Source organism: Eumetopias jubatus, unplaced genomic scaffold (genome assembly GCF_037043125.1).
Source record: "Eumetopias jubatus isolate StellerSeaLion01/CBP00866 unplaced genomic scaffold, mEumJub1_p1.0 scaffold_1, whole genome shotgun sequence".
NCBI classification, from domain to species: domain Eukaryota; kingdom Metazoa; phylum Chordata; class Mammalia; order Carnivora; family Otariidae; genus Eumetopias; species Eumetopias jubatus.
The window spans coordinates 7,594,526-7,618,439 of record NW_028274807.1 but is presented as its reverse complement, the minus strand read 5'-3'; the positions used below and the strand labels follow the sequence as shown (position 1 = coordinate 7,618,439).

The window sequence follows — 23,914 nt, the reverse complement described above, 5'->3', positions numbered from 1 at the left end:
AGATGTATACTGTATTAAAATTTGACACATGTAAGAGTCTTGCTTTCAATTAACTAGGAAGGAAGGAAGGAAGGAAGGAAAGAAGGAAGGAAGGGAGGAAAGAAGGAAGATTTACTGAACATTCATTCATTTTTTTTTTTTAGGCTAAAAGATCAGTAACACTGACTATTTTCAGTTCCAAGATGATTAGCTATGTTTTTTGAAGTGATCTGATTGCAGATTCTGGACCCTCCTCCCTAGAAGTGGGTTGTAAAAGCAGATTCCACTCACTGGATGGGAGGGAGATTGGGTGACACAAAATGGTTTTTGTCAACATTAGTAATTTGTCCCATTTCTCTCTCTCATGTAGCATTGGAAATACTTAGATCATTCAGTTATTAAAACGTGCCAAGGAAAATCTGTCCCCTGTGACAGAAATCTCACAGATATTTTTCTAGAGTTTTCCCACTGAACGACTCAACACTTTTTAATGCCTCATCTCCTTTGTGAATTCTGTTGTATCTACAATCTCAACATCTGAGTGTTGATGGAGCCCCAGCTGATGCAAATGAACAAAAATGGTTAAACATCACCAACATAAAGCATATCGTCTTAACTGTTAAATGATTTCATGCATCCATACTATTTTAAACTCATTTTTTTCTGTCATCATTTTTAAGAGTGTGTCATGAAGGAATATGAGCTCGGCTGTGTACGATCTTTTAAGAACTAAACCTTGCCAGAGTATTAGACTGTGATTATCATTCATGTAGTGTATGACTTGATATATAAAGAAATTGACACATGCCTATGTATGCCCACAATAGACTAATTTGAGAAGAATGTAGCCTAATGAAAAATGCATGGACTGAGAGAGAAGAGCTGTTTTGAGCCTCACCCCTCACCCCCTTCCAGCTCTGTGACTCTGAGCACATCACTTAACCTCTCTGGCTCCCACTTCCTTGCCCTTAAACTAATCGTGCCTTTTTGGTCTGAGCATCAAATGAATAACATTTCTGAAAGAACTTTATAAACTGAGAAAAAGTATTCAAATGTTAGTTTACTAATTAGAGCTGAGACTGGAAACACTGATTAAAAGTAAGAAAATAAGAATTAAATTCAATCGTAACAAATCGTACTGTCCATTTATAATCTTTTATCAATCTACTTGACAATTGTCTTAGAGACTGTGATGTGCCAGGTGTCCCTTGAGGGACACATAGTGAACAAGACAGGTGCGGTAAAGTGCTAAATGAAACCGACAGCAAATGATAAAGAGTCGGGACAATTTAGACAGTACTAAATGGCATACAGACTAAAAGGGAGAAGTAGGGACCCAGTTGGGTTATGGCCATGTGAGATGGGGGCCCAGTCCCGCTGAAGAGGTGCCATTGGGCCAAGTCCTGACCGGGGTCATCTGGGCGAATGAAGATCTGAGGGAGAACATTCCAGGCCAATGGGACAGCCTGTACAAACCACCTGGGGTAGGATACAGTCAGGCCTTGAAGCTGGGTTTTCCCCTTCTTGTTATTTTGGACCTCTGTGTTTCCCTGTTTTATATGGGGCTCTCATCACATCCTCCTCTGACGGGCATCCGATTCCATGGTCTGGAGTAAGAGTGCCAGCTCGAAGACGCCTGCACCCCACATGTCTTCTTCGTTCTCTCCAGCCCTGAGCCCCCGGAGAGCCCAGCATCTTCTCCGAGGGGGCCACGCTACTCTCGCAGGCTGGCCCCTGCTCCCTGGGAAAGAGAAGGACGAAAGGGTGATGTACCGTTCCTATTGGCGAATAGGAAAAAAGGGCATGATTCATGCCAGTACTTGGAGTCAAGGGAGGGGGTTAGATAAAGTAGGCAGTTTCAGACTTTCCCCCTTTCACCCCTTCCTGCCCCCACTTAGTTTGAGCCCCCAGAGGGCAACAGCTGTACCCAGGTGAAGTGGAGTGGTGCACAGGAGTGTAGAACCCAGAACTCAGCGGAGGGGACATATCATTTGCTTCCAACAAATGGATTGAGTCACCCCCTCTTCTGTCCAGCCTAAAGCGGCTGTAGGGCCCTGACCCTGTCAAGGAATCTGTGCAGAGGACACATGAGTATGTCATCATCATCTTTGTGACAGAGACCTTTCGCTTCCCTGGGCGTTGCCTTTGGACCAGTGCAGGGGATCTCACCGGGGAAGGCACCTGTGGGAAAGCCATCCTTCCTCTGAGGGCTTGCCAGAGTCCGTGCGCACTCTGGCCACAGGAAGACTGGCCACCCACACAGGCCTTGGCATGATGGCCACAAGAAAGGGCTCGGTGTAGGGAGGACATACAGCTATATTCCAGAAGGAAACTCTGCCTCCATTTCCAGAGACAGTGACCTCCCCCTAGACTTCTGCTTCAAGGATGGTGGAAATCTGCGACTGAGTCTCATAAAAGCATGGACACTGGGGCACAAATGCTGGAAACCAGCCTCAATCCCAACTTCCACGATCCAGAAGAATCCAATTTTACCTGTATCTAACCAACTTCTTTATTTTTATTATTTATTTATTTTTATTTTTTTTTTTTGGTCAGGGAAAACGGAGGCTATAGGGAGATTGAGCTAAAAACACAGAGTTTTTCTCTGTGACATTTTGCTTCTATATATTTGATATGTGTATCATCTGTATGAGTTTGCTTTGCTTTTTCCCGAAGAAGTAGGGATTTTTGTTAACATTCATTTGCAGTGGGGGGAGGGAAGAGGAGGAGGGAACATGGGGTATAGGAGAGATCATCTGGTTATTTATTTATGGTCTATAGGCAAAGGGGCCTTATAAAAAAGGTTTTGATGAGAGCGGCCAAAGCTTCTTCAAAGATTAACTGGCTCTCTTCTTTAAAAGGGCACTAGTTTTCCTTCCTACAGGTGTTCAGAGAGCTCAGGACTGGGTGTCCACTAGAATTTTCTGCTGGTCTGTAGATTTCCTTAAGGCACATTGCTGACATCATGGAGCCCTCTCCCTCTCCTTCCCCCCTACTCCCTCCTCCCTTCTCGTCCCTCCTCCCTCTGCTCAATCTCTCCCAATCTCTTTCCTCCTCTCTTCAGTTCCTTCAGGTAAATCCTACTCAAACTTGTACCAACTTGTTTTTGACTGACAGCGAACAGGGAGAGACTTTTCTTCACTCTGAGAGAACCTGCACACCTCTCTTTCCTAAGGCAACCTGCATCGACCGATCATTTCTTTGCCTGGTCATAACTTCCCATCTAGGCAGGAGTCCGGTGCATCTGTCTCTGCAGGTAAGAGGTATGCGCTTCGGTCAACACCGTAGCCCTCAGCCGGCTAGGGAGATTTCTGAAAAACTTTACTCCCAGGCAATGAACGAGTGGTGATTCTCTTAAAACTCACTTAAAATCATTCAAAACTTCCAAGCTTATCTGGGGGAAATTTACAAGTGCTGTTTGCATGTGGAAAACGGGTTCTTTACTTAATGATGGGGCAAAAAAAAAAAGTGCTTTATTTTTGCCTGTGAAACAATATCCAGATGTTGTCTTGTTTGCTGTGGGTGTAAGTGATCTAGGTGGAGGAAAGGAACACTCTCACAGTGTCTGTCAGAGCAAGTTTGTTACTGATTTTCAGTGATTATAGAGTTCTTGGGTCTTTTTCTGGCAGTCAGTTTCCTTTGTCCGGGGAGAAGTCAGTGTAGGTTGCCGTAAGGCGAAACCTCATCGGAATATTTTAAAATCTGTTACCTATCCTTAGGAGAAAAAAAAAAAAAAGTTACGTAAGTTTCCGGGGTAGGTGGAAGGAAGGTAAACAATTCTGACTTTGGAAACATTATGAACCTTTGTTCACAACCTGTGGGTAATGTGTCTTAGAACCTGCGTATGATTTCCTGTGAGTTTAGACTGCTCTCGGCTAAGAAATGTTACTCTGGGTGGAATTTCCACGCAGCGCCCGTGAAGCTAGTTTTTTATCTCCTCTCTGCACTTCCGCGTTTAGTCGCCTGAAGGAAATAAGAATTTGTTGTTCAATGAGGTGTTTCTTGACCTCCCAACTTCTGAAAGCCACAGGTTGGGACACTGACAACAAATGCAATGCTCAACTTGGGAAAATTAAAGAGCAAAATGATCCGTCCTACTCAGTTCACACATGTAAGTTTATGTCTTCTGAATGGAAAATATTTTCATTCTTTTTTTCTTTAAACTAAAGGAAGAATTTTAGGAAAAAACATGACAACTGATTTGTAAAGTCCTTTCTTTGAAACCCCCAAATCACACTCCCTCTCTCACACACACGTACAATCAACTGTTATCCCCGATCTTACCCCATTTTGTCCTCTCTCATAAATGTTTAAAAAACCGTGTAACGATGAACAATAGCCTTAGGTGACAAATTCTCTCAGTTTAAAGTTGTCCAAAGAATTCAAAGAAAAGAGTCCATTGCAGCCATCCCTTTGTGGGCCAGGTCAGGAGGCTCGCAGTGGAACGGAGTGAGCACTTACTCATGCACGGCTCCCTCCGCTGTTCCTTCCCTGGGTTTTGGGGGCTTGTTATTTTTTGTTTGTTTGGTTGGTTTGGTTTTGATTTTTTAGCAGTTTTCCTACTTCTCTAGCTGGGAATATAGTCAGTGACCATGCAGGGAGCCACCCAGAGGTCACATGGCAAGTCTTCAGAAAAGGCTAGGAAAGTAGAAGAGTTTATCCAGATCAGGTAATCACATCTCCAGAAACGCTAATCAAATAACGGAGCTGACACGTCTTCACTGAGCTAAGGAAACGCCTAAGTACTTCGGGGGTTTGTTAGGAATAGACTTGGTTGAATGTTGTGATTCTGGTCGCTTAAGGAAAACACATTTTTAAAAAAGCCCTCCCACCCTTACCACTCCTTTCTCCACCAACAGCTGTGGTCATTTTACGGAAAGGGCTATTTCCCCAGTTTCCTCTCCTCACACTTAAACCCAGTGCAGACGGCCCGGTTTTTGGGGGGGAAGAGAGCGAGACCCCAGGCTTCCCATGCCAGCAGTCTTGAGAGCCAACCAAAGCAGGTCTGTCGGCTCCTTGACACAGGGCTCAGCACACTCCTGCTCTGCCCTGGTGTGGAGGAGATCTGGGAAGGGCGGTGCTTTCTTGTTTTGGGGGTGTGTGTGTGTGATTATATACCTGAAAGACAGCAACATGCTCGGTACAAGAAAAACCACCAATGTGTGGTACTGACTGTAGAGGCAAACGTTTACAGACGTAATCAGTAAATGTCAAGCATTTGAAATACCCTTTCCTGTCTCACCTCCTCCTTGGTTAGAGACATGGAGCAATCCTCTGACTTCCTCGCATGCCCCACTTCAGAGTCCAGAGGTGTTTGTGGACTATATTTGCCTGTTGTCCGCATCTGAATCTCAGAGCCAACACAGCAGTCCACGGACGAAGCCGTACACGTGGCGGGGCACAGATGACGAGCCCCTGCTCAGGACGAATCAACCTCCCTAATCATTTCCCACAGTCTTTAATATATAAGTAATTCAGCCACGGTCTGACTGCAACAACTTAAGCACCTCACGCTGGAGGAAATGGGGGTGTCTCCAAATGTGTTTTAATTCATCTTTCAAGTCAGAGTAACTTTCCTCCAAAAATAGTTAGGGAGCTATGGCCAGAGTTAATGTTAGTTTGTAGGTTTGCAAAGAAGAGGTTGTTGCGTATTAGTGGGTAAATGCAGGAGGCATATCAGGCAGAGGTTTTCATCCATCCTTCCCTCTCCCCTGCCTTTCACCTCTGTCTCATAGAGCCACCTGGGCTGTGGGATTGTTGGTGCAGCTGGAGAGTGCGGTGCGGCAGGGCTGGGGAGTGGGGTAGCAAACTGGGCCTTGCTCTGTGCCCCTCAAGGATGCAGTGCCCTGGCAGGGGACAGCTCTGACCCAACCCCCTGGCTCTTTGCTGCCGTTCAGGTAGCTTCCCTGTGCTGGTTTTACAGGCAGGTAAAGGGAACTGTGTGGTGGGAAATGAGCAGCCCTAGAAATGCCAAACCTTCTCTCAACTAAAAGAAAAAAAAAAAAATGTAGCCTGCTTCCCCACCTTGAAAGGGAGAAATGAGGGCACAGAATAAGAGAAAATAATGTAGAACCTGAAAGTTTTATTTTGTAAGTGTTACTTGGTTGAGATGAAAGGGGAAAAATGAGTAAATCCTTGGCGTGCCTGGGTGGCTCAATTGGTTAAGCGTCTGCCTTCGGCTCAGGTCATGATCCCAGGGTCTCAGGATCGAGCCCCACATCAGGCTCCCTGCTCAGCAGGGAGCCTGCTGGTCAAGAGCCACCAGGTTCCATTGGCCCCTTATGCCCCCATCCATGTTCCTGGGTTCTCCACCTGACCATGTCCCTGGGATCACAGATCACTGTGGGGCCGTGGGAATACACAGGGGACTCAGAGGGGGACCCCTGCAGTAGGTATCCAGTTCTCGGGCTGGTTGGAGGACCCAGGTAGTTAGGTTTGGGTTTCAATCTACATCCTGTTTCAGCTGAAGTTGCCCTGGTATCAGGATGATAACTATGAGATTCTTGTGTGTTTTCTCCAGGACCGCACTGGAGTCTGATCAAGATCATATGGGGCTTGAAAAATATACAATGGGGTTGGGGGAACACTTTAAGGAAAATGAATGCAAAATCATGACTAGAAAATTAGGTACAAAGCTTTGGAGAGGGCTGATATGGGTTATGGGTATAAGCAAGGCTCCCTGAAGCTTGATTTCATTACCTTCGTGATAAATCCACTCTGTGTCATACATAATAAAGGCCCAATACTTGCTTTTTGAAGGAATGGTTGCATCCACTTATGTAAATTTTAACTGCTGGCTGCCCTCTGAGTAACTGGAAAATGATAAGCAAAAATACTATCGTGCTTACACATACCTAAGATCAGTAATATATGGAAAATTGATCTGGGCGATATGTAGAATGTTTCTCATGCCACTGGCAGGTTGCCGTGAAATGTAGATCCTTGCACTGTGGCCAAACCTTTAGGCCATAACTGGGCCCAAGGGCAAGATGCTATCAAAGTTCTGTTTTTCCTACAGCCGACTGTGTGGGCACTGAATTTAATGGTGCACTTTTTCCATTTGAAAAGCCCTCACTCAAGTTAAAGCCAGAAGAACATCGTGCTAGTCATGAGCCTAGAAGCTAGCATGATATGAAAGGCATTGAGAATGTGCTTCTCTTCTAACAGGCTGGAGGGTTTGCCCCTGTGAAATGTCCATGAAACGTCCATGTGTCTGGCAAGGGACAGCCTCTTCCCTCTGTTTCTGTTAACACTGTTTCCAGGTCCGGCAGCCGGGTAACTGCCATTTCTCGGTACGAATGCTTGCAAAACCCATGCCTACCAGGCCAGATAACGCTTTCACTGCCTCCCACCTCCTCCGACTTCCTTACTACTATTATTTACTCCTCTGACTAATATTTCGTGCAGCCCCACTGGGGACACCTTTCCAGACTATGATTGCTATGGGGTGGCAAGGTGTCGTGCGCTCCAGGAAAGAACATGTTGTGATGTTCATGTGTCCCTTGGCTGTGAGTTGTACTTTCGGGACCTGCACTGTCCCTGCAGGTGACTGGCCGGCCTTCAGGATTGCAACATGACCAGAGATAGCCCCTAAGAATGTACTTACTTTTCATCTCTTTGTTTCTCTACCTCCATCTGATTCCCTCAGGATTTAAGTGGATTTTCAAAGGCACATCCACATACCCTCACACAAATACAACATGACATAAAAGTAGTTGAAAAAGAAAAAATATGGGTAAACCTCAAAGAGGTAATTTGATTAAATCATCTGCTTGCTTTATATGAGTTTTATCTATTAAAAAAAAAAAACCACAAACTCAATGTACACAGGCCCACAGTGGCAGAATCTTATTTGTGACTTCAGAATTAAATGTGAGTTGTAAATACACTTTATATTTGAACCAGGGAATCAATGAGGCCCTTGCTGGGTCTAGTCTTATCATACATCATATTTTATAATTCCTTTGAATTACATTGTCTATTCTCCCTCTTAGGATTTTTTTTTTTTTTTTTTTTTTTTTTTTTTTTTTTTTTAGTATCACTATGTCTGTAATTTGATTGTCCATAAACAAGGGGACAAGCATCCTCCACTGGTTTAGACTCAGGTCTGGCACGAGCACCAGGAAGCCATCTATGACCCACCACACCTCGGCTAGCAGCCCTGTGTAGACGTCCCTCCCCACCCTGGACTAGCTGGTTCCTACCACTTGGCCTCACATTATAAGAACCCATCTACTTGTCTCTTTCACCTACTGAATTGCAAGCTCCATGATGATGGAGATTTTATCTGATTCTTCCTCTACTCTCCCAGAGCTTGGCCCAAATAATTCCTCAGGTGATGCTTGTTGAATCAACACGCATTGACATGAAGGTGGGATTTTTGCCATAATTACATCTTCAGTTGAACCATGACCTGCATTTATGCCAACAGAGAACTTTTTATCCAAAGTGTTTTAAAAACACGTATATCTGAAAACTACAAACTGGTGCATTTTTTTTTCCCTTGCTGAACATTACAAAGTGATAGATCTACTGCTAGAATTGCTTCAGTGGGGTTATTATGGAAGGGAGACATATTTTTACAAGTTTCTACAGGGCACCTCATACCTACAACAAAGTAGTTGAGTAAACCGCATACAGGGAAAATAGGTGGCACGCAAAATATTTTGGAAAGAAGGAAATTGAAATAAAACTCCATGGCTTTGGCATGGGAGTGTGGACTGGAAGTTTGATTCTGGGGATGAAAACAAGGGAAAGAAAGAAGAGGAGGAATTTGCTGCAATCCCAGTGAAGAAGAGGGTGATTTTATCCCTGGTGTGGCCAATCCAGGAGACGAGGTCCTACCGTCACATCATTCGAGTTGCCCTCAAGTGCTCTGTTTTGATCTGGCCTGGGTTAGCATACCTGGGGAAATACGGGTATTTGGCTTGCAATATGTTTTAAATTTTAAGTTGAAGAGAATTTTCTAAGATTTCCAATATTAAGGATGAAATAGTCTAGGACTAAAACTTACAAGAGCCACCTTTCTGGGATCACCATCAAATGCATCTCCAACTGGGAGCAGTCTATGCCAGCACACGGCGTTTCAGAGTCTAAGGCTGTATGAGCATATGTATGTTCAAAAATAAATTTTATAACGATGAATATTAGCTTGTCTCGTCTAGTCTCCTGGGGATGTTTTCTAAACTATGCTTTTTGTAGCACACGCCGTTTAGTTTTCAATATCTGAAGAAACGGTCTATGACATTTCTATGACTAGCCCTAAAGTGGGTGGAAATGAATATTTAATGAGTTTTTAATCAAATCCAATCAGGATTTTGAATGGTTGGGCTCCAACCCCAGTCCCGTTCGCCCAGCACACGTGAACGGGCAGCTTGCTTGGCAGGAGCCTGGGTGGCTGAGGGAGAAGCCTCAGTCCTTGATCTCAAGGAGCCCCCAGTCTGCTTCTGTGAGGACATGTGGGTGGGAACAGAAGTGGAAAAATAGTAAAAAGTGCTCTAAGAGCAGAACATCCGTCGTGCCAGGCAGAACACAAGAACTGCTGGAGGAGCCATGGCAAACAGCTGGAGATAGTCAAGAGATAAGACCAGATGTGTCTGGGACAGTTGGGAAAGGCCTGGGGTATTCCAGAGAGCCTTGGAGAGTGAATAGGACTTTGAGAATCAGGAACGGAGGAGAAGCCATCAGAGTCAGAGGATGGCAGGGGCACCAGGGAGAGAAGGAGGCGCGGTACTGCCAGGAGTCAAGGTGATGATGCTGAGTGCTCCCTGAAGGCCACTTGGTTCTAGGTCCGCCTTAATCCTAACAACAACTGTTCATCCTATCCAGTAGGCTTTATTATGAGCCTTGTTTTTGAGAGGAAAACAGGGCACAGAGGTTATGTAACTTGCTTCAGAAGGGGTGAAGCCATCTTTGAAGCAAGGTCATTGGCCTCTAGAGACCATGCCCTTCAGTGCTGAGCCTCTGGAGATGAGATTCAAGAGCAGGCTGGTTGCCAAGGACTGTTTGGGGTTCAGTTTGCCAAGCAGTGAGGAATCACTGGAAGCTTTGGTTTTGGGGGTTCTGAGCTGCATTTAGGAGTACTGGTCTGGCAGTAAAGGCCATGTGACTTGCCAGAAGGGTGTTTTGAGAGGCCGGGAAAAGGCATGAAGACCTGGAGCCCAGAGTGACAGCAGAAGGGAAAAAGAAGGTGCTCGCTGGGTGCATTAGAAGGCAGGATCTCTGGGCTTGCACTAGATTATGTGGGACGGAAGGATTTTACAGACAGGCGGCGGGATGGGGATGCCATTGTTTGGAACCAAAAATCAGGAGGAGTAACTACGTTTAGGGAGAATGAATAATATGATTTCTGTTTGGGACAAGTCAGTTCTGGGCATTTTTCTAGGAAAGGTGTGCCAGGGGATGGTGAAAACAGAGTGGATCTCAGAAGAAGTGCTGTTGGTCAGCAGCAGTTAATGTGATGGGACCAAGAATGGTCAAGAGGGCTAGGTGGAGGACACAAGAGACGGTGTACAGAGAAATAAAGGAGGATGAGCATCGGACCCTGGGGAACATAACTGGCAAGGGCCTGGTTGGGGAAGAGGGAAAGTCTACCACGTAGAAAGAGAATGAATCATCAGAGAAGCAGATAGAGGACTAAAGTAGCAACCGACAGTTGGAACTTTCTGGAGACGCTCTTGCTGACACCACCTTGACTCATTTATCATAGCAGGTAAGAGCAGGTTTGGAAGCTGAGGGAAAGAAGCTGCTGGTGGTCTGATGGTGTCAACAAGAAAAGACGGGGGGAGGACCTGGTGGCCACTTCCCAACTCACGCCGCAGATAAAAAATCAGAGGATTGAGAGATTATCGTTTGGCTGGCAAATCAGGGTCCTCAGAGGCCTGCAGGGTGGCTCCTTCTGAGCCTGTTGATAGTGAGTTTCTTTCCCTCCATGCCCCGTTCTAAGGGTGGCTAGCCCATTCCTTTTCCTCCTGAAACTCAACCAAGTGATTCAAAAAAATTCACCTCTATCCCGATTTTCAAAGTATAGGCTTAGTGCAGAGGGGAGCTTACATGTGTTCCTGAAGGAAGATTCTAGCAACTCAGGCCCTTTCACACCTGGGTGACTACCTGGTTTTTCCAAGTTATGAGCTTCAGTTCTCCTGAGACTCTCTGGATAAATGACAAGCCCGTCTTGAATTCGAATGGGTTTCCAGTAAAAAGGGAAAGATAATGCAGTGTCTAAATTTGCTAATTACTGCAATGATTAAAGCAAGACTTTTCAAGTTTATTCTTTCATAAGATCAGTGACCTTTTGAACACAAGCAGGATCTGACAAAGACAGTCCTAACAAGGGAAAGAGAATGAGCAAGCCATGCCAGTTCCCTCGGAACAATTAGCTGCTGTTGGCATTGGACCTACAGCTTAAAGTTTGTTTTGCTGGGACTACCTTCTGGTTTCTTGGTGTTGTGCTGTGATTAAACAAAACTTCAGCAAAACATAAAGGACTGTATTATGGTCATTTTGAAAAATATATAGGGGGATTAAAAGAATGGAAGCTTTCGTTTTCTTAGCAAAAGTCAAGTGAGGAATATTTTGGAAACTTCTGGGTAGGAGAACATACAGTATGTGACAGGAGTTCTTCAAGCCCTACAGAAACAGAAGATGAGTGAGAACGAGCCTCTGGCAGGTAGTTGTTAAGAGAGGCAGGCTGATCTCATGACAAGAGACTCTGGACTTTGGAAGCCGACATTCCTGGATGTGAATTCCTGGCATGTAGACTCCCAGCCACAGAGCCCTTGGTTAAGGCCCAGTGACGTTCTGAGCCTCGGCATCTTTGCACATCTGGGGGCGCATGGGAAGCCATCAATCAGTAGAAACTGGTTCCTTCTGTTTCCATTCAAGGTCCCCACCTCCCGCGTGGATTCCTCAACATCCCGGCCGCCCCCCGCCCCAGCCCAAGGTGAACACAGGCTTTTCTTTAAGGTGGCTGGAGAGAAAAAGGGTAGATTTGGAGGCAGAAGTGCTAGATTGGAGGGCTGTGTGATCCTCCACCAGTTATCTAACTTCTCAGTTTCTCATCTGTAAACTTGGAGGAATTCCTGCCACAGGGATACCAGGGAGTTAAATGAGATGCTTTTTGTGACAGTGTCAGGAAGGCTGTTCCGTCTTCTCAGAATCAGTAGGATAACAAGCATTCTCCAAATGACCAGAACGAGCTTACTTTCCTCCCTAGGGACTTAATTCCCTTTTTATACAGTTCTGTTTTTTAAAAATTGACTTTATAAAAGAACTCAGAATTCCAGAGTCTAGGTCACCACCCTTAACAAAATCTTCAGATTTTTTAGTATTCTTTTACTTACAAAAAGGATTCTACCCCGGGGCGCCCGGGTGGCTCCGTCGTTGGGCGTCTGCCTTCGGCTCAGGTCGTGGTCCCGGGGTCCTGGGATCCAGCCCCCCGTCGGGCTCCCTGCTCCGCGGGAAGCCTGCTGCTCCCTCTCCCACTCCCCCTGCTTGCGTTCCCTCTCTCGCTGTGTCTCTCTCTGTCGAATAAATAAATAAAATCTTTAAAAAAAGGGAGATTATACCCCTATAGCTACTCCAACTTGGATGAACAAGATTTAGATTTTGCAGAAGCTGATTTACTGGGCTGTTCTCTTTGCAAATTCAATCAGAAATTACCCTTGTAATTGTTTTTGACTTCACATTTCCTTCATATTTGTTCTTGCTGACAAGAACACACAGAAACATTAAAAAGGTAGCTTTCTCCTAGGTTTTATAAGGAGAGGAGAGTGACAAAGAGAAATACTATGAACTTGGCGTACAAATGAACCATGCTCTGGAATTCGGGTGGGTCTAGGAAAAAGTACAGACTCCAGTGGAAAACATACATGGGTGTGTGAGAAATCCCTGTAAACTATAAATTGAGTACATACTGCACAGGCTGGTATGGAAAGAAACCACAAGACTCTCTAAAATCAGGGAAAAGGAGACAGAGAGGAAGTTTGGCACCAAAACACCAGGTGTCCCTGGGAGTTGGGGACGTTTGCAGTTAGGAGCGGTCTTGCTTGGATTTATGGAACCTGACTATCATAAGCATCAACCCGGGTATCTGTTAGCCAGCGTTCTCCACCACTGAGCTAAGTTTCTCACGCTCCTCTCCCACCTCTCCTTACGAAGCTAGCTACCCTCCTCAGAGTCCTGCTTTGCACCCTGTGTTGGGTGCGTTCAGCCGGCCGTTGGTGATCCTAGTTCTAATGCAAGGCAAGCTTTCTTATTTCCCTTTTCTGAAGGGAGGGTGCTGAAAATCAGGGAGACCAGATACTTGTCCGAAGTCACCAACCCAAGTACCTTCCACAGGGCATTTTCCCTTGTCCCCAGGATGCACCCATCAGGTGGGCCTTGGCCCAAGCTTTCAGACTTTAAGGACTTGCCCCTCACTGTCATACCGGAAGACCTGAGATTTGAACCCAAGTCTGTCTGGCTCCAACCCTATTCCTTTCCACTATATCATGCTGCTTCCCTATCACCAAAATGCTCAAGACGAAGCTGAGCGTGGAATAATATGCAACGAATATGTGGTGATTCATCCAATTTTGTCAAAATCAAGGGAAGATAACAAAAATCTGTAAATTGGACCAGAGCGTGTGTGTGTGTGTGTGTGTGTGTGTGTGTGTGTATACAGAGAGAGAGAGAGAGAAGAGAGAGGACGGGTTTAACACAGATGAACCATTCCTACTGTCCCTAAACTGTTGACATTGCTTAGTAGTTCCTTCCCTGAACTGTCATTCTTAAGGACGGTCCTATAAGGAAAATCCCTGAGGACTGAGCTGAGCACCGTTTCGGTATTTTTCTAGTCAGAAAGCAGTGAGCCCGTGCTATACCGCTTTCAGTGTGTAATCATCCACACCCTGGCAGCAGGCCTGGTCATTGCTATTCCATACAGATAGTCCACATCCTGTCCAGAGGTCGTTATGGGAGCAGATTGGCAGAGAAGAAACATCTGTGGAAATGCATGTGGAGGTCATGGAAAACGAAGGTGCATGAGGTCCATCCAATGTCGGAAATTTCTAGTGTGTTCCCATTTGTTTATTATAATTATCCACCACAGGGGCTGCTTCCTAGCCTGGTGTTTTAAAAAACAAGCCACAAAACTTGTGACCTAGCACCAGGATCGGGCCCATGACAGTGTGAGGCCCATGACAGCTTTGAGAGCTACTAAAATGTGATTCTTTGTTGTTGTTGTTGTTGTTGTTGTTGTTATTGTTGTTGTTTTAGATTCTATTTATTTATTTGAGAGAGAGAGAGAGAGAGAGAGAGAGAGAGCACAAGTTGGGGGGGGCAGAGGGAGAAGTAGACTCCCCGCTTAGCAGGGAAACCAACATGGGGCTCAATCCCAGGACCCTGAGATCATGACCTGAGCTGAAGGCAGATGCTTCACCAACTGAGCCACCCAGGCGTCCCCTAAAATGTGATTCTTGATCAGATAATTTTCCAAGGTTCTAGAGCCTTTGGAGAGGATTCAAGAGAGAGAAAGAATTTCTAGTGCCCCGCAGGACCTGTGAAGAATGAGAGAATGCCGTACTGACTTCCACATGGTAGTTCTGCTTGGCAGTTTCTGTTGCCAAATAGCTTTTAAAAAAAAATCAGATACAGATACCGTTTTTGGCAAAGGGGCTGTCATTTACCCATAAAAACCAAAGTCCTGTGCTGGGAGTCTTTGTGGCCCAAGGGCTCTGCTGTTCGTTCACCGCGGAAGTGGGTGAGGACAGCTCGAACGCCCAGCTTCTGCCTCCTGGGGTAGAGGACAGGTTCCCACCCATTCTCTCAGCTATCACGTGAGCACAGAGCCTAAGGTTTGGACTGCACACACCCTCCTGGAGCCCCAGGATTCTTTCCTGCAGAGCCAGGTCCAGTCATCACCACCCTGGATCTCCGGGACCTTCTGTTGAGCAGGGCCCTGGCACCCGGACTCGAGGTAAGACCCCCAAAGTGCTTCCCGCTGGTCTCCCAGGGTGGTACAGAAGGAAGGGAAAGATAAAACGCCCAAACCTCAAAAGACCAAGGAATTTCTGGAAGGTCCGACCAAAATGATTCATCTTGACCTCAGGCATATTTTTTTTCCCTACTCTCTCTTCTATTTCATTTCTACTAGTATGTGTCTTACTGATTTGAAGAAAACTTCCACTTTTGAAATTTCTAGTGCTTAAGTATGCATGAGCACAACTCTGTGAGATTGCAAATAAAATACAGCATTAACTTTGTTAGGAAAAAGAGTGAGTAATACTTGTACCCTATACTGTAAAGACTGAAATTCCAATTTACTTGCATAAACAAAAACTTTGGGTATCAAACTGTTAATAATGCATCAAGCATGCTTCTAAAAATAGCAATTAGCTATTAATTCAGATTAAATTTACAAATAAGTAACTTGCAGAATTAGTGCTGAGTTTTGAGCCTTAAAGACCTTGATCTCAAGGACACGGTATATGACAAATGCAGCTGTGTGAACAAGCACACATCCTTAGGTGTATTTCTTTCAATATCATGTATCATATTATTCACAAACTGCATTGCATGTGAAAAGTAATAAGATGTTTAAAATATTAAATGACAGTAGCTAGCTAGGAGCCCAGTTATCCTTATAGATTGACCCAATTTACCTTGGGCTTTTAGAACCTACTTAAGGCCTGAATAACTCTTACTCACAACTTTTGACAGTGAGGAAGATCCTACATATATTGCTATAAATTCATCTTATCTCTGAGAGACGACTTACATGTGTATAACTTTGTTTAATATCCCTAGCTATTTATTCTAATACTTGAAAAGCTCCTTTGCTTTTCTTCCTTCCTTTCTCCCACCTTCTCTTCCTTCCTTCCCTTCTTCCTCCCTCCCTTCCTTCCTTCCTTCCTTTCTTTCTTGATATCTTTTAACCAGTGTCTCCCCTTTTTCCAATATTAACAAAGCAATTTCCCCAGCTTGCAAATATTGGAACCTATTCATCTCTAATAATTCTCTAGTCAGTCTGTTCCAATGTCCTATCAATAACTTACCAATTACCCATGACACCTGAGATCTCTCCCACCAGAATTTAGGTTGTGAATTTTCACAGGGAAATTTATTCTTAAAACCAGGACGGTCCATAAGACCAAGGGCATAGTTAACCCAGAGCTGTGTTAGCCCTGCATCCGCGTTGTTGAGCACCAACAGCTACACATTCAATGTGCACGTTAAAGAAGTGAAGTTTCAGAATTTCGCGTGCGCTCTGATGTTCACCGCTGCCCATGCTGAAGAGAGCTTGGAGGCCATTTCGTCCAACCCTCTCATTTTACAGATGAGGAAAACAAGCCTAATTGATAGCTGGCAATACTAAATTATAGCCCTTCTAAAACTCAATAGCAGAGTTAGTAGGCTTCTTAATGTGCTCAATTACCATATGGATCCCACGAGCTGATGAGTGTGCTGTGACCTTGAGCATTTACATTCTGTGGTTTTCAGATGTTTATGTTTCTAACGTGGTATTTGTAATCCCAAGGCCCAGTAACCTTTTACCGCGGAGGCCTTGCCAGTCCCCGGTTCTGGGCACCTCCCTTCTTCCATACTCAGCCAGGGCTCCCAGGCTGCGCAGGATCTGCAAAGTCACAGCAGGTGCAGCCGAGAGACCAGGTCCTGTGTGAGGGCCTCATGGGCCCTGTGGCTGGTTGAACTCCTTTCTTCATCTCTTGTCTCCTCTCCTGGCCTCTAGGGATCCAGCCCAGATCCTTGCACCTCCTTCAGCCCTGCTCATCTTGCCCCCAAATGACCATAGCATCATTCCCTGGACTAAGAGCACAGTTCATCAAGCTTCATCCTCTACGGCGTAACATTTTTCTATAGCTTTTCCTATCTCTCTTTCCCGTCCCCTCAACTGGAACAGAAGCTTTATGAAAATAAGCATTTCACTTGTACACTGGTATCCCCCGTGTATGGAATAGTCTGGAAAAGAGTAGTTGCTCAATAAATACATGTGCAGTGGGTATGACCTTTCCTCTTTCCCTCCTGTCTTTGGGAAACAGGTGTCCCCCTCTTTTCTAGGACTTAACCTCTGGGAGCATCAGTGTCTCCTGTCAGCCCTCAAAACCTTGACCTCTAATTCATATCCTCTTTCCTGAAATCTTATTTCCTTAGTTGTCCACTCTGCTGAACTTACATTGCTGTCCAACCATCTGTCTGCCCTTTCTCCAGCTGCTTTGCTGCAAAGTCCTCTCTCCTTCTCCTCAATGTAGTCAGTCTCCAAGGTTCTACCCTCAGATGCCTTCGGCTCTTGGTATTTTTCTTTTATATAGATCTCTTTGACTCATGTGGTTAACTTTTCGAGTCTTCATCATGAGCCCCAAATTTATTTCCTAGAGATGAGCATCTCAATGCAAACATGATGAGAGCCAACCTCACAATGTTGCCTTCAATACTCTCTGCTTTTCATCTAAGTCTTCCTCTTCATCCAGGGACCAAACCCCAGAGACCTATCAGCTCCAGGTCCCCTGCCACCATCCCACATCTAATAGTTGTGTGGATTTACCCTGTTGGTAAGCCAAGGTGGTGATGCCCTTGAGTTCATGCATTGCTGAGTGAATTTAACAGCATCGCAAATAATGTCTCTATAGCTACTCTCCCCATCTCCACCTGTCTTGCTACATGAGCCTGGCTTCTTTTTACCTGTTGAAATGATTCAGTTTGATCTCCGTGGCCTTTTAAAATCTACTGCCAGTACAGCTTTCAATCTGTGTTCATACTAACTTTCTTGAGGGCCCACAGTGATTCTTAACCATCAATACACACTAGAAGCAAATAGGGAATTTTGAAAAAGTACCAAACCTCAAGCTCCAAATAATATGTCCCTCCTTTCCCTCCTCCTAATGAGAGATTCTGATTCAATTGACATGTGCGGAAGCCAAGGTACCAGGGCATTTAAAAAATTTCCCCAGATGTTTCTTAGATGCAGCCACAGTTGAGAATTATTGATATAACCTATAATCCAATCAAATGAACGTACTCAGGAAAGTACTTTACCTCACATCATACTTTTGCCTGGGCAATTCCCCTCACAGGCAATTCCCTTTCTTTTATTTCCTCTTCCTACAGAAAATGCATGAAGACTTCTCTGGTTCTTTCAGTTGGAAAGAATCAATCCTTTCCTGGAAGTTTCTGTATGTTTCTATATTTTACATTCATTCATGTCAGCTGGGAAGACACTGAGTTAGATAAAGACAGCAGAGAGTATTAGAATAAGACAAAGTCCCTGTCTTTACGCGGCTTACAGTGGGACAGGAGAAATACATGAGCCAGCAAATAACATGCGTTTTGTGATAGAAGTCTGTAAGTGTCCACAAGATAATGTGTAGCCATAAAGGATTCTATTCTGCTTGGTGTTATAACAATTCACGTATATGTCATCTCCTCTATCAGATGGTATAATTTGAGGACCAAGAGCAGACGTGAGACCACATTGTCTTATAATAGTGTTAAATGTTTGCTGAATAAGTGAGTGAGTGAGTGAGTGAGTGAGTGAGTGAGTGAGTGAATGAATGATATGCTGGTCATTAGGCATCACTGGGGAGTAGTAACAGCTTCCAGGAAATAGTGGCCGGGATGGAGGGGTTGTCACCGCTGGAGTTTAAAAACCATGTCATCATTTTTAATCCTAGGCTATGTGTGAGTTTTACAGTTTTCCTCAATCATCCTTTCCATAGTTTATTTAATTAGCAATAATCACGCCTCGGATAAACCTCATGGGCTATGATACTGCCACTGCACAAAGCTCCATAGTTTATTTAAAACGGTAATAGGAATAGCATTAGAAACTAGGTCCCATTTCTCATGACCGAGAAGAGGGTAATGGTCTGCCCAAAATAATAACTTAGCCCCTTTGGCTTTAATAAATAAATCCTAGAGATCAAATGTGATGGTTTGATGGATAAAGAGAAGAACTGGAGGAGATGAGAAGAAATAGCTGCCCACCCTATTGGTCCATGAGCCTTCCCTCCTTTCGTTCTGACCTTACCATGGTCTTCAAGTTAAGTCCTTGGGCCTCTTAACAAATATTGTTAATATCTTTAAGTTAATGAAGACAAATAGGATTCTGCAGCATCCAGGCTAATGTTGTGTATGTGTGTGTGTATGTGTGAATGTGTGTGTATGTGGTGTGCATGTGTGTGCATGTGTGTATGGGGTAGGCAGGGTAAATAAGGGAGGAACCAAAGCACTTGTGAAAGCAATTACACTTCTTTAGTGGAAACCTCTAATCCCTTGAGGAGCTATAGGTATGATTAATCATTCCCTAAAAAGGAAGCCATCCTCGGAGAGAAAAGCCATATCTGAACATCCATGTTCTCTTTAAGGTCACCCGTGAATCACAGTGTAAGGGTCATCAGCGGAGGAAGCTGAAATGGTCAGGCCAGCTTCCGGGAGCATCTGAGTCAGGACAGACAAAAGGAAGTGTTTCTTAACCCAGAGAATTGTAGCACGGTGGAAACTCACTTCCCACAGAGGTGGAACAATGTGTAACCATAAGTCACTTCAAAGAAGGAATTCAGAGAACATCACATGTACTGATAAATGGGTTGAAACTGCTCACGTGTTTTGGGTCATGTCTTTGACCTTTATTCATTCTTTAACTTATAGGTCAATTATTAATCCATTTATTGATTCATTTGTTGACTCATTTATAGAGTGATGAGTATAAGTCATCAAAACTTATTTTTTTTTTTTTTGAGCACCTACTATATACCCAGGACTGTGTTACTGGTGCGTACAAAGATGAACATGGCCCAATCCCTGCTCTCAAAGAACTCACCATCCGGAAGGGGAGTTGGACGCATTAAGAGAAAGTCATGATGCTGGAGTGAGGGTACTGCTAGTATGCGTTACAGTGGTGAAGGAGAGGCAGGGCCTTAAGTGAACCCTCAGTGGGAGGAGTTAGCCGGCTGAACCACAGGGGTTCAGCTAAGGGAATCTCACACTAGGATGGGCTTCTCAGGCAGCCGAGACACTAGGAAGGCAAAGGCAGCTAGAAAGGTGTGGGGCAGCACGCGGCATGCAGAGAAGTGAGAGCAGTTCATCATCACTGAAGCATGGACGATGGAGAGAACATCCAAGGGTGTCACCAAAATGGTAGCCAGGTGTTCTCACTTGGAAAACTCGGACATAGGGTAAAAAGCTTAAGACTTTATCACGTAAGAAATGAAAAACAATTTGAGGGCTGACACAGGGAACTGACATAGACATGTTCTCATTTTTTGAAAGGGAGATTGACTCTTAAGAGGGAGCCAGAGTGAAGAGGGGCCAAAAGGCAGCCAGGGACGCAGTGAGCAGGGTGAAGCCTTGAAAGGGCAGAGGAGCTGGGGATGGAAACGAGGACTGTTCTGGAGGCAGAACTGAAGACCATGGGTTGTGGCTATAAAGGAAGAGGGGAGGGGAGGCAGACTGGCACGAGGCTTGGGGGGCCGTGGAGCCTCTCACAGAAAGGACACAGGAGGAGGAGCACCCTCTGGGTGGGGTGCTGCATGGCAGCACCGTACACCTCCAGGGAGGCCGACTTCGTGGGCGGGATCCCTCCTGCATCTTCCGCCAGTACGCGGGGGGGTGTGTTACAGGCGACCAAGGCAAAGTAACCTTTTCTCCACTCAATTCATCAATACACCAGTACATAGGAGCATTCACTTTGAGACCCATGGCTGCTTTTTCTAGCATGGCCAGACTCTAAGCTGCCTTTCTTCCATAATTCGTTCATTCATTCATTCATTCATTCATTCGTCAACATTAAGCCCCTGCTGAAACTTTGGCATTAGCACCCTCACTATAAGGTATGACAGCTTATATTCCAATGAGGGGCAATGAAGTGTGATGCACAATGAGCTGGATTTTGAGTCAGACCAACCAGGATCTAAATACTGTCACCACTACTGATGGGTTGTGTGGTCTTAGGCGAACTTCCTACTTGTCTGAGCCCCTCATTTTCACCGGAGTTCTACCAGTTACTCCGCCATTTGGAGTTAAGGAGTAAGAACTGCCAACATAGTGCTGGTCACATGTATGTTCTCAGCTAATGGTTGTTGGTAATTTGATAAGTGTTACTGCAATGAGATATACATAAGGAAGCAAACAGTTCCACCACTGAGGTAAAAATTCTGAGAGACAGAAGCACAGGGGCTGACCGGGGAGCACGTAGGGAAATCAGGGGAACAGGGGAAGCACCTTCTAGAATGAGCAGTGTCTCAAAGGTAGGTAAGAGAAAACAGGTGGAGAAAGGGAGAGAGCTTTCTAGCAGTTGACCTGGGAGGTTTGGGAGCATTGGATCAATCAATAGAGGACCAACCCATTAGGGCAACTATGAGTCATTCAGCGTGGCTTGTGCAGGCTGAGGAGCGGCTGGTGACAAGGCAAAGGTAGGTGGCGCAGCTCCTGAAGGGCGCACACACCATGTGCAGAAGGTCAGGAGCCCAGGCCTTGGTTTGTAGATAACCTGGGTTCCTGAGCTGGGCAGTGGGGGAGCGCTTTCCGGAGATCACCAAGGCTGCACCCTGGGGAATGCTTTAGAGGGATGGCCACTGGAGACAGGGACCTGGTTATGAGCCTGCTTCGATCACCAAAGAAAGAAAGTATGTGCCTCCAACCTAAGGTGATGGTGGTAAGAAGGGAGAGGGGCAGCTTCAAGGTATCCCAAGCTTGGCCGTGTGATGCAAGGCATTCTCCTTAGCTGAATGTTTTGTCCCTCCCCACAACCCAAAGACAGCAATTTGGCCTTTCTCGTTCCGTGAGGGTTATTCACCAGTGATCACAAGGATACAAGAGTTGGCACACAGGGAACACAGGGGTACATTGCCCGGGCTTGGCAACCAGGGTCCCGTTCCCAGCTCCATTCTCTAAAAATGGGATCTTTCCTGGAAAATAGGGCTGAAGACAGATATCCAAGATAAAACATTAAGAATTGGCCTACTAGGTATAATTCAGGGGCCAACTCATGTCAAGGGGTCAACGTCGTCGTCCCTTAGAACTTCCTCTTTCATCCTCTCCACGATCCTTGTTAATCCCGAACACATGCTCCCGGGCATTGGGGTGTTCGACTCTGAGTCCTTTTGGGCTGCATTATGTTTGTGGGATGTGGGTCTAGATTCAGAGGAAGCATCGTCTTAATCACACGTCGCTTTTCCCTGACACCAGCCACACAGGATAGAAGATGCAGATATTTGAAAATGGGTTCGCAACTGCTATTGCAGAGTACAAGGTGGCTCAGAAATTGAGCTAAAGCTTGTGGTTCAAATTAGACCGAAGTAGTCTTTTTGAAGTTGTCCCGGGACACACTAACGTGAATGGCCAGCTACACTGTGTGAATTAGGAGAATCATTTTGTTTGTCAATAACGAGTGTGTGTGTTTTAACTCACAAATATTCATTGAGCACTCTATGTATTTTTCTCCTCTTCCTTTGGACAAAGAACATTGGTAACCCACTGACTCTCAACACCAGGGTCCCATCAGGGTGAGGGTATACAGAGGTAGCTCTTTCTAGTCAGAAACTTCTGACTTAGTTTTCTTCGACTTACCGTTAGCACCATGGGATCTTTGATGATAGGAGCTGTCAAAATGTTGGTTTCTAGCCATGCTTCTCATAAAGGGGGTTTCCAGATTTAAGCCAACAGGGGAAGAGAATTGCTGACTACAGGACTGGCCTACGATGCTCTTTAACGTTCTCTTTTTTTAAATGAAGCCAGCTAGTGACCTTGAACTTTCTCCCATAGGTAAAGCTCCTTTCGCAACAGAGTTGTGTAAGAGAAATCAGCCTTCCTGGCCCCCACAGCTGGTGACGGCCATCCACAGGGGAGAACAAAGTCCCCGAAATCATTTGCTGTGTTCTGTGTTTTGTCATTCAGATGAGGAACTGTGGTTGCACAATGCTGATTGCAACCCCAACTGCAGCTACTTCATTGCTGTGGAGCTTGCTAGAAAGGCAAATTCTCAGACCTCAGCCCAGAACTTCGAATCAGAATCTGTATTTTAACAGGAGCCACAGGGAATCTGTCTGCACATCAAGGTTTAATAAGCACTGGTCTAAAGCAAAGGATTGAAAAATGTACAGCCCCCCCTCCACACACACACACACACACACACACACACACACACACACACACACACACACACACGGACATTTTGGGACCTAAAGGCATGATACATATACTTTTTGTCCTGTAATAATATATTATGTACATTTTAAAATATACGCAACATATGAACACTGAAAAGGATGAAGTGAAAACTCAATTTGAATACTTCTATTCCTTCCTTGCTCATGGATTCCTGAGACACAAAATGTCAGAGACTCCCGTTCTAAGGAAACAAACGGAAAGCTATTGCTGAAAGGGATCTTAGAGCCTTCTATATATGATGGCCAGTGTGCTTGAAACCTCATGGAACGTGAAACCATAGGAAGTAATTTGTTAGGCTAAATCGAATATATTGATGCCTCTCATGCTTGTCAATTGCATCAGTGTAAGAAATATAAAACCCATTTTCTCTTCAAGGCCAGATCCTGTAGGGATATTCTTTGACCTATGACTCAAAATGGAAAGTCTAAACCTTCATTTCTAGTTCGGTGATTCAAGTCAGTGGTGTATTTCTACCCCTCTCCTTTCTGAGGTGCCTAGCTTTGGACTGGCCTCCCCTCCGACCTACGACGTCAGTTCTCATACCTTTAAACGAGCTTCATCAGTTACTAAATCCAGACAGCTGGGAGTTCACTTGCATGGCATCTTTGTCTGTCCCGTTCTTCCCTCAGACACGAAGTCCCTACATGTGGCAGGACTTGTGTTGGCTTTAGGGTTAAAAGATGAATTAACACTGAGCCTGGTTTAAGGAGAAACGGGTCGCAAACACATCACTATAGCAACTCTTAAATGTTATCTTGAGGTGGGAACAACTTGC

The 23,914-nt window shown here is 45.1% G+C and overlaps 1 protein-coding gene, 1 long non-coding RNA gene and 1 pseudogene across 5 annotated transcripts in view; 1 reads left to right on the top strand and 2 right to left on the bottom strand.

Annotated features, from left to right (window-relative positions):
- KCNJ15 (potassium inwardly rectifying channel subfamily J member 15) overlaps positions 1 to 23,914 on the top strand; it is a 79,719-nt gene that overhangs the window by 32,982 nt on the left and 22,823 nt on the right. Inside the window, exon 1 of one of the 4 annotated variants that reach the window (XM_088023880.1) lies at positions 14,386 to 14,935. The exons of the other annotated variants lie outside the window; for them this stretch is intronic. The gene's annotated coding sequence lies outside the window, so the exon portion shown is untranslated. Of the gene's footprint in view, positions 1 to 14,385; positions 14,936 to 23,914 lie in introns of those variants that run through there. 4 annotated transcript variants of the gene reach the window in all.
- Positions 1,044 to 23,841, bottom strand: LOC148164964 (uncharacterized). The gene is made up of 3 exons (XR_015768311.1): positions 23,683 to 23,841; positions 12,321 to 12,500; positions 1,044 to 1,720 (listed from the first exon to the last, which is right to left on the bottom strand). It is a non-coding gene; the product is annotated as an uncharacterized LOC148164964 (long non-coding RNA).
- On the bottom strand, positions 18,611 to 18,759 carry LOC114202265 (U4 spliceosomal RNA; annotated as a pseudogene).